The following is a 16267-nucleotide window of genomic DNA, read 5'->3' as shown; positions in this document are numbered from 1 at the left end:
ATATATTTCAAATCTGATATATTCTAATCACAAAATAAATAGAAATAAAATTATTTTTTTCTACCTTTTGTCATCTCTGGTTTCTGTTTTCAATCTTCTTTTCACTCTCTTACTTCCAGCGTCTGCCCTCTCTGTCTCTTCAATCCAGCATCTGCCCCTTCCATCCACTGTCTGTCCTCTCCCCCTTCCATATGGTATCTGTCTTCTTTCTATGCCCCTCTCCCCTTTCCATCCAGCTTGAGCCCCCTCTCTCCTTTTTACATGATTCATTCCAGCTTCACTGCTCTCTTCATTTTTATCTTTCCTACACCAGATCTATCATCGTTGTCCCTCTCTGCTTATTTTTCTGCTGACCACTTCCTATCATCAATATCTCTACTTTCTCATGCCTGTGTCTCCCCTTCCCCTCCTCTAATCTCTCTGCCAGCTGTTTCCTTCCTTTTATCATTCTCCCTTCCCTCCTCCTCCTGTCCAGCAGTAACTCTCTTCCCTTCCTCCCCTCCCAGCATCTCTCCTTCTCCCTCTCCAGTAGCAGCTGTCCCTTTTTTCCCTTGCCCAGCAGCTTTCCAGACTCCTTTCCCTCCTCCCCTCCCAGCATCTCTCCTTCTCCCTTCCAGTAGCAGCTGTCCCTTTTTTTCCCTTGCCCACCAGCTTCCCAGACTCCTTTCCCTCCTCCCCTCCCAGCAGCATCTCTCCTTCTCCCTTCCAATAGCAGCTGTCCCTTTTTTTCCCTTGCCCAGCAGCTTCCCAGACTCCTTTCCCTCCTCCCCTCCCAGCAGCATCTCTCCTTCTCCTTCCCTCCAGGTCCAGTAGCAGCTGTCCCTTTTTTTCCCTTGCCCAGCAGCTTCCCATACTCCTTTCCCTCCTCCCCTCCTAGCAGCATCTTTCCTTCTCCCTCTCCAGTAGCAGCTGTCCCTGTTTCCCCTTGCCCAGCAGCTTCCCAGACTCCAATAGTGGCTTTCTCCCCTCCCAGCAGCTTTCCTTACTTCTCAGCGCAGTGATTCAGGAAGGCAGCCTCGGGTCCTTTGTTGGTTCATGCCGTCTCTGAGGAAAGAGGAAGTTGCATCATCAGAGGCAGCTGCGACTCAGCAAAAGCCCCGAGGCTGCCTTCGTGAATCGCTGCGCTGGGAAGTAAAGGAGAGCTGCAGAGAGGGGAGACAGCTACTGTCGGAGGCTACCCAAGATCTCTCCGGCCCAGCGCAGACTTCAGCTGTTGATCTTGCCGGCCCTGTATGGACCGGCAGGAAATTGAAGGGAGTCAATCTTGCCGGCCCTGCGCAGACCGGCAAAAATTTCCTGCGGACCAGCGGTTGAAGAACTGTGATCTAAAGCATGCCTAAAGTTAGGCACAGTTTGCAGAATCGGAGCTTAAATGTGCAAAACTGTAGCTAGCGATAAAGGGAGCTCATTATTATAGGCTTTAAAAACAAGTATCTATATTTAACTTGTATCATGTGCTTAGCTTATTGAAGCAGTACACCAACCAACTAGAAAGGAAAAATTATGTCGTACCTGATCATTTTCTTTTCTTTAATCACAGCAGATGAATCCAGAGACATGTAGGTTATGACCATCTACCAGCAGGTGGAGATAGAGAAAACCTAATTGAGCTCTCTCTTATAAAACAGATGGTCAACAAGTATTTCTCACAACAAAGCAGAAGGAAAATCATTGAGTACCAACAGACTTTGTCACCTTTTGGTCTCTGAGCTGTGAGGAGCGAGTCCAACAAAAAGCAGTCAGAAGGCCATATCACTGTTGAAGAAAGGAGAAAGCAAATAAAAAAAGGGTATGCCCGACCAAAGATGGAGTCACACCCGACATTGACCCTCCCCCCCAAAAAAAAGAAGCTATGCTCCACAAACAGAAATGGAGCAGCAGCCGAGAGACAGAGCTGTTCCTGACCCCCAGAGATGGAGATGCACTTGATAAGACCAAAATGGAGCAAGGCTCAACTGAAAGCAATGGAGTCTAATCAGAGACAGAGCAAGGCTCAACTGAAAGCAATGGAGTCTAATCAGAGACAGAGCAAGGCTCAACATCTAGAGCAGTGTATCGCAAACTGTGTGCCTCCTGAGATTTCAGGTGTGCCACGGTACACTGGGGAAGAGGAGAGATGCCAGCACCAGTTGACTCTACAGGTCGTGCCTTTCGCAACGAGAGATACAACCTGTAAGCAATCTCCCAATGCCAGCACCTCTTCTCTCTGCTGGCCCTTCTCTCCAGCGCAGGTCCTTCTCTCGGCGCAAGGGCCTATGCGCATGCGCTGACGTTGGCGCACCAGCACACTTCCGGGTGTCTCGAGCCAGGGACACTAGGTTTAATGTGCCCCAACTCAAAAAAGTTTTCGAGACACTGATCTAGAGAAAGCACTGATTTCACTTTTAAAAAACTAACTTTGTTCGGTTGGGGGTTTACGTTAATGAATTGTGTGGGTGAGAATGTCTGGAAGGTGTGGAAATGCGTTGGGCAAAACTGAAAAGAACGGTTGTAAGGGCAACAAACCTTTTTGTGAGGCAAGTAAATAAAAGTAAGTGGAAAAAAAAGGCCGCTTTGGTTCTCAAAAGTAGTAGCTGAGAAGGTAAGGAACAAGAGGTTAGCTTTCATAAACTACAAAAGATCCCCAGAAAGAGGAAGACAGGCAAAAATATCTGGAAAAGTTGAGAGAGGCTGGTCATTTAGTCAGGAAAGCAAAGATGCAAATGGAAGAAAAAATAGCTGACACGGAAAATCGGGGAGACAAGACATATTTTAGATATATTAGCGATAGGAAGAAGTGCAAAAGTGGCATTGTGAGACTCAAAGGTGAAAGGGAGGAATATGTAGAAGCTGATAAAGAAAAGGCCGAATTACTTAACAAATATTTCTGTTCTGTGTTCACGGCTGAAGCACCGGGAGTGGGACTACAGAAGACAAACATGAATAGGGATGGAGGAATAATAGACCCTGATCGATTTTCAGAGGGTTGTGTTCGTGAGGAGCTAGCTAAAATAAAGGTAGACAAAGCGATGGGGCCAGATGATGTACATCCGAGGGTGCTGAAGGAACTTAAGGAAGTTCTGGTTGCTCTGCTGACTGACCTTTTCAATAAGTCTCTAGAGTTGGGAGTGGTACCGAAGGACTAGAGAAGGGCGAGTGTGGTCCCTCTCCACAAAAGTGGAAGTAAGGAAGATGTAGGGAATTGCAGGCCGGTAAGCCTGACTTCAGTGCCAGGCAAAATGGTGGAAACAATTATAAAAAAATAAAATTGTGTAACACGTAGACAAACATAATTTAATGAGACGGAGTCAGTATGGGTTCTGCCAAGGGAGATCTTGCCTCACCAATTTGCTTGACTTCTTTGAAGGTGTGAATATACATGTGGATAACGGTGAGCCAGTTGATGTAGTGTATCTAGATTTTCAGAAAGCTTTTAATAAAGTTTCTCATGAGAAGCTTCTAGAAAATTAGAGTCATGGGATAGGTGGCAAAGATCAGTTATGGGGTAAGGTTAAATGGTCATTTTTCTCAATGGAGGAAAGTAAACACTGGAGTGCTGCAGGGGTCTGTACCAGTGCTATTTAACTTATTTATAAATGATCTGGAAATTGGAACGACAAGTGAAGTCATTAAATTTGCAGATGACACTAAACTGTTCAAAGTTGTTAAAATGCATGCAGATTTGTGAAAAATTGCAGGCAGACCTTAGGATATTAAAAGACTGGGCATCCACATGGCAGTTGAGATTTAATGTGGACAAATGCAAAGTGACAGAAATCACTACTGAAAACAAACCACTAAGTGCCAAGAATAGTTATAATAAGCAAAAGAAAAAACCTCAGACTAACAGAGAGGTGTACCCACACTCTTCCAACCAAGCATCATAGGCAAAAAACTTTCACATAAAGTGAAATCCAAGGTATTATCATTAGGAGCTACTTACTATTTGAAATTTCCCTGCAAATGTATAATTAAGGAGCATGAATATATATTTTGGGATGTTAATCAACTGGAACAGTTTGTAATCCAAAGAGAGCAACATTAATGCTAATTGATTTGCAGTTCTTAAAAAGAAGTCAAGAATAGATTTAACACCAGTATAGATAGAGAGTAATACAGATCTTGAACAGGAGTATATCTTTATTTTCCTTAAATATTTAGGGCCTGTTTTACAAAGCCGTACAACAACAGCCATGAAGCCCTTTAAATCTCTATGCAGCCGCTAGCGCAGCTTTGTAAAATGGGCCCTTAGTTATTAGTTTTGTTAAATACTCTCTGGATTTCCTGATTAATGATGAATATTAAGATGATTAGACCTTCATAAATGTGGGCTAGAGGGATAATGATGGAAATTACTGTAGAAGTAATTGATGATTTTCCCGAGTTGTTATCGTTTGAATAGTCATTTCTTTGCTGTATTTTTGCAGAAATAATAAATTAAAGTGAGTAAGTTTTTTAAAACAACAACTTTCACATAAAGTAAGTAATGGCAGGTAGGAGCATAAAAATAGCCAAAAATAAATACTGTTGTGGAAAAACCACTATTAGCAAGGAAGCACTGCCAGACGGATGATTGTTTCGTGGCAAACAGCCTCTGCCTCAGGGCCTTGACAAAACTCCAGGCTATCTGTTCGCAGGGCAAAACTACTGCATACAACCCTTAGGCAGCAGCTGTTTGCCACGAAACGATCGTCAGCCTGGCAGTGCTTCCTTGCTAATAGTGGTTTTTCCACAACAGTATTTATTTTGGCTATTTTTATGCTCCTACCTGCCATTACTTACTTTATACGAAAGTTTTTTGCCTATGATGCTTGGATGGAAGAGCATGGGTACACTTCTCTGTTAGTCTGAGGCTTTTTCTTTCACTTAGTATAACTATTCTTGGCACTTAGTGGTTTGTTTTCAATGGAGTGATTTCTGTTTGATTATCTATCCCTCCATTCCTTTCTTTTTTTGGGATTGTAAATTACAAATGCAAAGTGATGCGCATTGGGAAGAATAACCCGAATCACAATTACCGGAAGCTAGGGTCCACCTTGGAGGTTAGCACCCAAAAAAAGAATCTGGGTGTCATGGTAGACAATACAATGAAACCTTCTACCCAAAGAGCGGCGGTGGCCAAAAAAGCAAACAGGATGCTAGAATTTTTTTTTTAAAAAGGGATGGTTAACAAGACTAAGAATGTTATAATGCCCCTGTATCGCTCCATGGTATGACCTCATCTTGAGTATTGCATTCAATTCTGTGGTCTCTTTATCTCAAGAAAGATATAGTGGCGCTAGAAAGGTTCAAAGAAGAGTAACCAGGATGATAAAGGGAATGGAACTCCTCTCGTATGAGGAAAGACTAAAAAGGTTAGGGCTCTTCAGCTTGGAAAAGAGATGGCCGAGGGGAGATATGATTGAAGTCTACAAAATCCCAGTTTTTCCAATAGTGGAGGGGATATTGGTGAGAGAGGAGGGGAGACAGGGGTTTTGTTGATCCTTGTTCTGTATTATTTATGTTTTATAAAATGACAACTGTACAGAATATTGTTTCTTTTTATACTTTAATAATATGATTTCAATATAAAATTATAACTATTTGAGGCTTGTGTGGATGGGAACAGAGATCATGGGGCCAGGGCCAGAACAGAGTTCACGGGGACTGGGACATACTTTAGCCATGTATCATTCTATACACTGGCCCAAAAGACTCAGATGTAGTGAAAACCAATTATGATAAATAAAACACTTTCACAACGTTATTCTGATGCTCTATGTCTGATGGTATGTTGATAACACAGTGTAGGCCAATAACAATTGTCAAATGGAGGAAAAAGCCTCAGACTAGGGCCCTCCCACCTCCACAATGGTGGAATAGCGGTGGTGGAGCCAGAGAGCATCTTCCTCTTGAGCGGTACCTCCAGAGGAGATATGTAGATCTGCGGCATTGTGTTCTCTATACACTTTCACTAAATTCTGTAGAGTGGATTTGAGAGCGCACAAACAGGCTTATCTCTCCCGCCCGGAACTTCGGGGACTGCTTAGGTATGTCTCTAAGGTTCAACATATGATTCCTATTGCACCGGAAAAAGATTAGGTTCTTACCTTGATAATATCTTTTCCAGTAGATAGGTCCTCTCCATAACTAAGACTTCTCTGCTAGTCTGACTATGGGTTCAGAATCATTGTAAATAGAATCTCAAGAGATAATTGAACTCCACTAATATTCAAGCTGTTGCTTTTATGTGATGTGTTTTACTGTTCAGGAGTAATGTTTGTTCATTTATACATTACGGTTTCATCATTGTCTGTTATAACGTTTATTTGAGCAGATCAGAACTTTGGTTTTGGGGAGCTCCCCGCGTCCCTTCTTCTCCTTTCTTTTACTCTAGAGCTCTTGCATACTTTGGAATGAACTGAAGGGTGCAGCAGACTCCCGGGAGAAGGAGGAGGTTTCAAAAGGTGAGATTGACATCTTTCTACAGTATGCTCACAAGAATGGACAGCCACCGCCCTGTGACTTGCTTTCCATGGCACAGCGTGTAGTTCTGCTTTTTGGTCCTTATCTGTGAACAGCACTTCTCTTAGGACACTTCCCCAACATTTGCTTAGAAGTTGGCAGAGATGGTTTGGCTTGTACAGAATCCATTTTGTGCTTGGCCTGTTTTTCTTACCAGGCCTAGGTCATGTATATAGAGACCCTCTGTTGCTGGGTCTCCTCTCACTGGTGACCTCGATGTTGAGGCACGCCTCAGAGGTGAAACTTCCTGTAATGATGGAGAGCAAAGACTGCTGCTGACGCTGTTTGGCATGCATCATTTTACTTGATGCAGTAGATGCTGGCATCATGTGACGAGGTGAGGCATCGCAAGTCTTCTTAGCCTGTTTTGATGGAGGCGGCACTGGTACCGAGGAAGTCAGTGCAGAGCGATATGGTGATTGTGGTGCCAACTCTGAAGCATCTCTTTCAACATCAGATATCGTGGACATCTTCAATGGATCCTTGTGTCCAAAAAGTTTCTCCTGTTGTAGACGTCGATCCAAAGAGCGTTTTTGTAATTTCGAACAGACTGCAAGAGTCTACACAGTGTTCAGGACCAAGGCACTGAAGACACCAATTTGCAGTTCAGTTATTGATATGGCCCTGTTGCATCTCCTGAAGCCGCTAGAAGGCTTCGGCATCAAGGGAAAAAAGCGCTGATGCAAGATCAAAGAAAGCAATCGTTTCTCCAAGAATCGATTAATTTAGTGACCGAAAAAGAGTTGATGCTGCCAGCTTTAATTTCAGCTGAAAAAGGACCTAAGGCCCCAAAAATGCGAAGAAAAAAATTGAGAGAAACTCAAGAAACTGAAAGACTACAAAGAAACTGAACAGGTTTTGTCACCTGGGGAGGTGCAAAAAAAGGGAAAAAATAGTACAATTGGAGAGATTCATTTCCAACGACACATGTCATCTTAGCTCCACAGAAAACTAAGAACTGATAGTCCAGGGAAGACATTCGTGCATGCATGATACAGGCAGTCTCAAGACTTCTAAAGAAGTTAAAATGACAGTACATGTTTGCATTGCCCGTACCAGACTCCGTGGATAACGTCACCCATCTGTGAGAAAACGCTGCCTGCTTGTCCAGGAATAATAAATTATTTAATTCGGTCTTTATGGAAGAAGATGTAAGAAATCTACCTGAACCAGAAATGGCTTTCAAGGGTGATGATGCAGAACTGAAAGAAATCTCGGTGAACCTGAAGATATACTAAGCCAAATTGACAAGTTAAAAAGTGATAAATCACTAAGACCAGATGGTATACATCCCAAGGTACTGAAAAAGCTTAAACACAAAATTGCTGATCTGCTATTAGTGATATGTAACCTATCGCTAAAATCATCTGTAGTACCTGAAGAGTGGAGAGTGGCCAATGTTAAGTCGATTACAAAAACAAAAAGAGTTCTAGAGAAGATCCAGGAAAATTACAGACCAGTAAGCTTGACTTCAGTGGAAGCAATTATAAAAATTGAATTGTGGAACACGTAGACAAACATGACGTAATGGGACATAGGCCCAGATTCACTAAAGATAGCAATTCAACCGCTATTGGCCGATTCCTGGCCGATTTTAAAACAGTGATTGATTCACTAACTTTTTTGCATGCAAATGATTTGTACGCAAACTCCCGACTCAATCGCTCAGTGACAGGAGATGCAAATGCGGGCCTTAGGCCCCACCCTGGGTGCCTCAGGCTCCTCCCAATTGCTTGGCTATTTTAAATCAGGTTTTACTATCCTAAAACCCAACTACTGTGTTACTGACAGGTCTGCCGGTTTTTTTTGACGGGTCTGCCTGTTTTTTATTCATTTTTTTTTTATGGGGCAGATGCTTTGAAGGTGTAAATGATTCCCATGTGGATAAAGGTCAAAGTCAGCATGGGTTCAGCCAAGGGTGGTCTTGCCTCACCAATTTACTTGACTCCAATGCTTTGAAGGTGTAAATAAACATGTGGATAAAAGTGAGATGGTTGATGTAGTATATCTAGATTTTCAGAAAGCTTTTAACAAAGTTCCTCATGAGAGACTCCTGAGAAAAGTGAAGAGTATGGGATAGGAGGCAATGCTCAGTTGTGGATTAGAAATTGGTTATCAGACAGAAAACAGAGGGTAGGGTTAAATGGCCATTATTTTCAACGGAGAATGATAAATAGTATAGTGCCCCAGGGATCTGTACTGGGTGGTATTTAACATATGGTATTTAACATATTTATAAATGATCTGGAAATTGGAACGACAAGTAAGGTGATTAAGGGTCATTTTATCAAGCTGCGTTAGAGGTTTTTAGTGTGAACCAGTCTGGTAAATGCTCCGACACTCAGATTTCTTATGCGTGTCAGAGCACTTACCTCACAGCCCATGCTAAAAATCTCACGCACAGCTCGATAAGAGTGGGTAAATTTGCAGATAACACTAAACTGCTCAAAGTTGTTAAAACGCATGCGACTGTGAAAAATTGCAAGCAGGCCTTAGGAAATTGGAAGATTGAGTGTCCAAATCGCAGATGAAATTTAATGTGGACAAATACAAACTCATGCATATTGGGAAGAATAACCCAAATCATAGTTACCAAATGCTAAGGTCCATCTTTGGGGTCAGCGCCTAAGAAAAAAGATCATGGAATCATTGTAGACAATATGCTGAAACCTTCTACCCAATGTACAGTGGTAGCCATAAAAACAAACAAGATGCTAAGAATTATTAGAAAAGGGATGAGAAACAAGACTAAGAATGTTCTCTCAGGGTTTCCACAGGTGGCATGCTTGTTGCAGGTTTCCAAGTCTCGCTGCATCTTGTCAGGTAGAAACCGACATTTCAGCCATCATGCTGCGGCTTTCTTCAGTATATGCTTCGAGGTCTGCAGTTTGTCTTTGTAAATAGTAGGTCAACTGACCTGATTGGGAACATGCTAGTTCACCGATCATCAATTTAAATTTTGGCAGGAAAATCAGTTGGTCTTTTTTTTCCCTAGAGTTGAAAATTATCTGGAGAGTTTAACGATGTAATACCCGGTGCAACCTTGCCTTGAATATTGTGTTCAATCATGGTCGCCTTATCTCAAAAAAAGATATAGTGAAATTAGAAAAGGTTCAAAGAAGAGTGAAAACCAAAAAAACTCTGTGGAGTGACGATGTTCCTAAATGGACTTTATTTGAAAGTATCAAAGTTCCAAAGGTACACTAAAATCATCCACATAATAATTCCATCCACATAAAAGTAAATCATCCACATAAGAGCCTTAAAGGACCTAGTCCGCTAGGGGTACAAAGAAGAGTTACCAAGATGATAATGGGATGGAACTTCTCTCATATGATAAAAGACTAAACAGGTTAGGGCTCTTCAGCTTGGAAAAGAGATGACTGAGGGGAAATATGATTGAAGTCTACAAAATCCTGATTGGTGTAATATGGAATGGATACAAGAGGATTGATTTTTTACACCATCAAAAATTACAAAAACTAGGGGACACTCAAAATTACAGGGAAATTCTTTTAAAACCAAAATATTTTTTTGCTCAGAGAACAGTTAAGCTCTGGAACACATTGCCAGAGGTTGTGGTAAGAGCGGATAGAGTAGCTGGTTTAAAAAAAAAGGTTTGGATAAGTTCTTAGAGGGAAAGTCCATAGGCTGCTATTGACATGGGGGAAAGCCCATGGATTGGTAGTATGGAAGTTATTTTAAATGCACCTAGTTTTTAATTGGTATGGAAGTCATTAATGGTGAACCCCAAGACTGATTACCTGGCTAATAATTAACAAAACTGTTCTCTAGAAATTCATATACACTTTCTTTAAAATCTAGCTTATAAAGTTACCTTGACATCCTTCAGAAACAAAAATTACATTGCTTAATTGTTCACCAATTTAAAAAAAACACACTTAAATCTGCTATAACAGAGATGATCAACCTGCAGCCCTTGTGCCAAATGTGACCCACCAAGAATATTTTTAATTATTTATTCATTTATCATATTAAGTCTATGGAGATCTGTACATTTCTGGTTCCAACATAATGTAGTCCTTGAGGGGCGCAATCCAGTCGGGTTTTCAGGATTTCCCCAATGAATATGCATGAGATCTATGTGCATGCACTGCTTTCAATGCATATTCATTGGGGAAATCCTGAAAACCCACCTGGATTGCGGCCCTCAAGGAGGGACTTTAAGATCCCTGCACTAAGGGTACCGATATTCCTGCGAAAAAAGCTGTCCTCCCCTGTACTATGAGTTAGTTTCTTAGACCAGTTATTTATCTGTTTCAAATACATAGTACTACTCATACAACTTATGATTTTACAAACCTTTATTAACGTAGTTGATTTTAAAAGAGTTTTGGACAAGTTCCTGGAGAAAAAGTCCATAGTCTGCTATTGAAACAGACATGGGGGAAACCACTGCTTGCCCTGAATCAGAAGCATGGAATGTTGCTACTATGTGGGTTTTTGACAGGTACTTGTGACCTGGATTGGCCACTGTGAAGACAGGATACTGGGTTAGATGGGCCACTGGTCTGATCCAATAAGGCTATTCTGCTGTTATGCTCCATCTGTCTGCATGCTAACAAGCATTTGTCAAGCCTTTCTTCATAAGGAAGCTGTTAAAAAAACCCTTTTGTTGTTGCTATTCTTTAGTTCTGCTATACTGTATTTTGTTGAGATGAGGGAGGAATGGGGTTTGATGCCTAAGGTCACAAGAAGCCACAGTGGCATAGTCAAATAACACTCCTTTGCCCCAAATTTTTTTAAAACACCCTTATAATCTGAGGCAACTATGTGAACTGCTTTGTGAGGCAACTGTGTGAACTGCTTTGGTTGTACCACAATATAAAAAGTCTAACATACATCTTGCAGCATTCTGCAGTTTCTCACTATCTGCTTTATTTCTTTATGCTTAAGTACTAATTACATTTGTATGACCCTGCTGCCAACCTGTTCTATGCTGTCCTTAAATGTCATAAATCAAATCATTAAATCCAAGTGAACAAAACGTAAGAAATTCAAAATCTGATAAGTATAACATCTATAGAACCATAGATCCCTTGTTTTGTTCTTTCGTGGCCAATAGCTGGTATTCTAGGAACTCCATCAATATACTGCAACATAATGCGCTACTTTGCAATCCAGATTAAACCACGTTACCTCCTCCTCCTCCCACATAAATCACGTGCGTGCAAATAGCACTGCTTTACACATCATATTGACGTGCCCTATTTTACAGATGTAACACGGTATCCACGAAATAAATATTTCCCGGACTTCTGTCTGCTTTTACTAGGAATGATTTAAAAAAGTACCGCCACATATCAGTTATTATAGTAAATTTAACACAGCGAATGCACATTAAGTGAATTTCAAGAACAGCCCCAAAGCAACAACACAATCAAGCCAAATTACTTTCAGCACCCGGGAAGCGCATGTCCATCTGCCAACAAACCTAGGAATATTTTGATAACTCGATTTCCAGCAGGTCAGAGTGGTTGGAGTTCTCTCTATGCTACTTAGGCGATTTAACAATCTTCAATATTACACTTAGTTGCTCTAATTGTTTTCGTCCTGAATTGTACAAAGCAAAACAATAATCCCCCAACAAATCGCCTAAACGCTGTCCTATATAGAGGTTCGCTGCTCATAAACACTGGATTAACTTGCCTTCTAATTCTTCCCAGATTATTAAACGATTCTGTATTCTTTGCTTTGTAACCCGGTATAGTGCTAAAATGTATAAGTCATTTAAAATGGGGACATATCTCCTTCTTTATATGTACTTTTCCTGTTTTGAGGACATCTCTGCCTGAGTCTGCCTTTAGGAGTAACTTGCACTAGACTAGACGTACGAGATTGAGAGTGAGGATGGAGACGGCGCCTGAGGGGACTGCAGAGCAATGCACAATTTTTATTTTATTTATTTTGTTCAAGATTTCTAACCAGGACACTGGTGCAGCTTTCCCAAAAACTTTCCGAACCAGTCATTTCCCATCTGCAAGCCAACTGAAACTGCAACAGACATATGGCCAGGCAGTAAGTTAGTGACACGAATTTTCCTGCCAGTTGCCGGGAAGAAATATAGGAGCCGAGTCAGAGGCTAGGACCGGGTAGACGGGACAGCACACCAAGAGGCAGCGCCCGCCACTCGCCTGCTCTCCGACCGGAGCACGTAAACTTTGCCCACCTGGCTGCAACCCGGCCCGGGCGAAGGAGTGAGGTCAATTTAGCGTTGCGGGAAGAACGGACAGCCCTTACCCGGGCCTTCGCTCCTCGCCGCTGAAAGCAGGGAAAGCGGGGACCTGCCCAGGACACGCACCTGAGAGCCTCCAGGCCGCTGCGGGGTTAGGGACTCCAGGACAAGGGGCCAGCTCGGAGATGAGGCCGAGAAACTGCGGCCGCCATGTTCTGTCTAATAACGGCTTGTTTATCCCAGCGAAGAACCGCCCCATACCCTGTTACGTCACTCTCGGCCGGCCCCGCCTCTCCGCCGCTCCCCCTTCCGCTCACCTTCTCCCTCGCGGCTCAGTGTCACTGAGGCTTCCTTCGCTCGCGCAGTCAGCTCACACGCCCTCCGCTACCCCTACCCCCATCTCTCACGTGTCAGTTTCTTCACTTCGTACCCTCAGTGCTGCTTGTTCTCTTCACACACTGCGAAAAGCACCTTCAAGTCCGCCACTCCTTCCCTCACGCCCACCGCTGCCACGCCTCGCGCTTGCTCCGCCCCCTTGACACATTTGCCCATACTGTCATTGCTTGTGCTACGACCTCTCCTTCACTCTCACTCTCACCTTGACCTCCATCTCTTCCACTTACAGTCCCGCTCTTCCCCCACCGCTCAGTGGAAATTACTTCTCCCTAAACACAGGGAGCTGGCTTCTTTGCTCTTAATTTCTATCGCCCATATTCCTCATGTTCATTCACTATTCCAGCTTACTTTTCATACACTCCACTGTCATTGGCCCCTGACTTTCCTTCACACACACCTCTACTCCCCCTGCCTCCTGCCCCTCAGATGCAAGTTTCCAAGTTTATGAGTTATTTATATATTGCCTATCATTAGAAGTTGTCTAAGCTCCCTTCAAACTCAGGGCTATTTCTCCTACTCCACTGTTGCCTCTCACCACTATAGCACTTCTATCAGATTCTTCCACCCATAGGCCTAGCTTGGGTGGAAGTCAGGCATGAAGAAACAATGTGCGCCCCCCCCCCTCCCCTCCCCTTATTGCTCAATTGGTCTCTTCCTCTAGTTGCCAATATGACTTCTTTACTCAGAGCCTCTCCCCCTCCCCAAAATTACACTGATGCTTCCACTTCCCCTCACACTCACTGCCACCAGTTCTCCTCCATACTGCTCATGCTCACTCACCATTGCACTTTTCTCTTCACATTCTCCACTAGTCCCTCTTTATGCTTATTGTTGTTCCTCTCCAGGGGAGAACTGTACTAGAGTATCAGCTCCAGTGGATATGCCAACTTATGGGTAGCAAATGACTGACACCAAGATACCACAATCCCCTAGTCTGTGCTTACCCCCACCCAATCTGCATCAAAAAGTATTTTTCTACCTCATGATTGTAAGAGACATGCTGATGTCAGCAGGCCTGAATACAGAAAAAAAAAAAACCAATAAGATACTACAGCTCATTCACTGGAAACTATGTAAACACTATAACATCACTGTACCAGAAAACCAAGGATAATGATCCTGAAAGAATTGCAGATAATGTTTCCCCTTTTAACTCACCTTACAAAGCACTCCTAGGCAATAGTGATCATCATATTATATGGTTTGATATAAGACATCAAAATATAGCTGTAATAGTGGAAGTACTACTAATAGGTGATTTTAATGTACCTGATTATGACTGGAATATCCCTGTTGTCGGGTCTCATAGAAGTAAGGAGATCCTGGATTCTCTTTTTTTGAAGTTCACATATTTTTATTGTCTAATTATATAACAATAAGGAATAATGCAGAAAAGAAAGTTTTACATAACAATTATTACAGTACACAATAAAACAGTGTAACGCAATGAAGGTATTTTATATATGCAAAATATAGGATCCCTTTTATGAAGCCACATTAGGCTTTCTTATCTCCGGCTATGGCAGTATTAGCTCCAACGCTCATAAGAATTCTACAAACATCGGAGCTAATACTGCTGCAGCCGGCAATTAAAAAAAAGCCTAACATGGCTTTGTAAAAGGGGGGGATAATATGTAAGAAATGTACTCTTACACTGGTCAACAAGCATTTTGCTACTAGAGTTCTGTCACTGGTACCTTAACAAGGGCCACATGCTGACTCTAAATCTGAAAACAGTTTTTGTCTATCACATCCTGTTTTTAAGTTATGCATCAGTTTGTGTTTTTTTATCATTTTGTCAATAATGCTACTGTGAAGCGTCGGTATTTTACTGTTTCTGTAACACAATATTGCATTTTAGGACAGCTCATCGATCACATACACCAGTAATTTGAAAGTTTATACTATAAAGTGATTGTGCTCATTTCTCTACCTGTTAATTTTTATATTTTGTTTGTTTTTGACTAAGATATTATAATTATTATGAACAGATGAGGTTGTGTTAACCATCCTGATAATTTCTGTTATGTCTGCAGAAAATTTACTGCACAAAATCAGCAAAAGAATCTGTCCAGCAGACTTCAAAGTGCTTACAAGCATTATTTTGGCAGATACAATGTGAAATACCTGCCATTACTACATCATGAGAAAATCTATCTTCCAGCACTTCACATAAAACTGGGTCTGCTGAAAAATTTTGTCAAGGCAATGGACAGAAATGGTGATGAGTTTCAGCACCTAAGAAGTGCGTTTCGTTTCAAGAAAAGTGAAACCAAAATCAAAGAAGGTGTTTTTGTTGGACCCTGAACTGATCCTTGATGATGCATTCAAACAGAAGCTGAACCCAGCGGAATCAGCAGCATGGGAAGCATTTGTGCTGGTTGTTCAGAATTTTATTGGTAATCACAGATCAGAGAATTATGCTGAGTTTGTGGAGAACATGCTGACAGCATATCAGCTAATGGGTGTCAGAATGTCACTTAAAATGCACTTCTTACATTCTCAACTTTACATCTTCCTACCCAATCTTGGTGATGTCAGTGATGAGCATGGGGAAAGATTTCATCAAGATATCAAGGTGATGGAAAGCAGATATCAGGGAAAGTTCAATCCCAGTATGATGGGAGACTATTGTTGGTTCTTGCAAAGAGACAAATGTACAGTACAGTACAAGCGTAAAAGCAAGTATCTCAAACATTTCTGAACATGCTGACATCACTTTTTTGTGAGTTAAGAGCGATGTAAATATATGCTGTAACATGTCTCCTTATTGTCTTCCTATATGTTTTCAGAGTAAACTCCTTAACACAAGTTTGGTGGGACACAGTTCATACTCACAATATTGTGCCGATATGGCAAACTGCCTAAAAATCAGTAACATGTATCTCAGAAACCTGACGTGTTAGCTGAATTTCAATTAGAAATCTGAAATCAGCGTAATTAAATTAACTAAGAACACTTCTTAAGTTCTCAGTAGCAAAGAAAAACTTTTTTTTGTTGACCAGTGTTATAAGTAAAAAGAAAAATTAAAGCAATTAAGTACAAATAAAATGGGTGATAACAAATGAAAAATTGTGATTTATTTTATCAATAATGTGATCTATTAGCATTTTTAGTAGCTTTACATTCATATTTATGAATCATGAAAATAGTATGCCACCAAAAGGTAGTATTTATTAAAAATGCATTTTT

The 16267-nt window shown here is 41.6% G+C and overlaps 1 protein-coding gene across 4 annotated transcripts in view; it reads right to left on the bottom strand.

The window, feature by feature from the left end:
• The window catches only part of NCOA2 (nuclear receptor coactivator 2), a 410025-nt gene extending 397100 nt beyond the window's left edge, over positions 1–12925 (bottom strand). For 3 of the 4 annotated variants that reach the window (XR_004538319.1, XM_033933336.1, XM_033933340.1), the window contains exon 1: positions 12806–12925. The gene's annotated coding sequence lies outside the window, so the exon portion shown is untranslated. Of the gene's footprint in view, positions 1–12673; positions 12779–12805 lie in introns of those variants that run through there. The other variant, XM_033933339.1, reaches the window with a different exon arrangement.
• Positions 12926–16267: the final 3342 nt, after the last annotated feature.

Source organism: Geotrypetes seraphini, chromosome 2 (assembly GCF_902459505.1).
Source record: "Geotrypetes seraphini chromosome 2, aGeoSer1.1, whole genome shotgun sequence".
NCBI classification, from domain to species: domain Eukaryota; kingdom Metazoa; phylum Chordata; class Amphibia; order Gymnophiona; family Dermophiidae; genus Geotrypetes; species Geotrypetes seraphini.
Note: the sequence above shows the minus strand (reverse complement) of the source record. Positions and strands in the feature narration are given on the sequence as shown.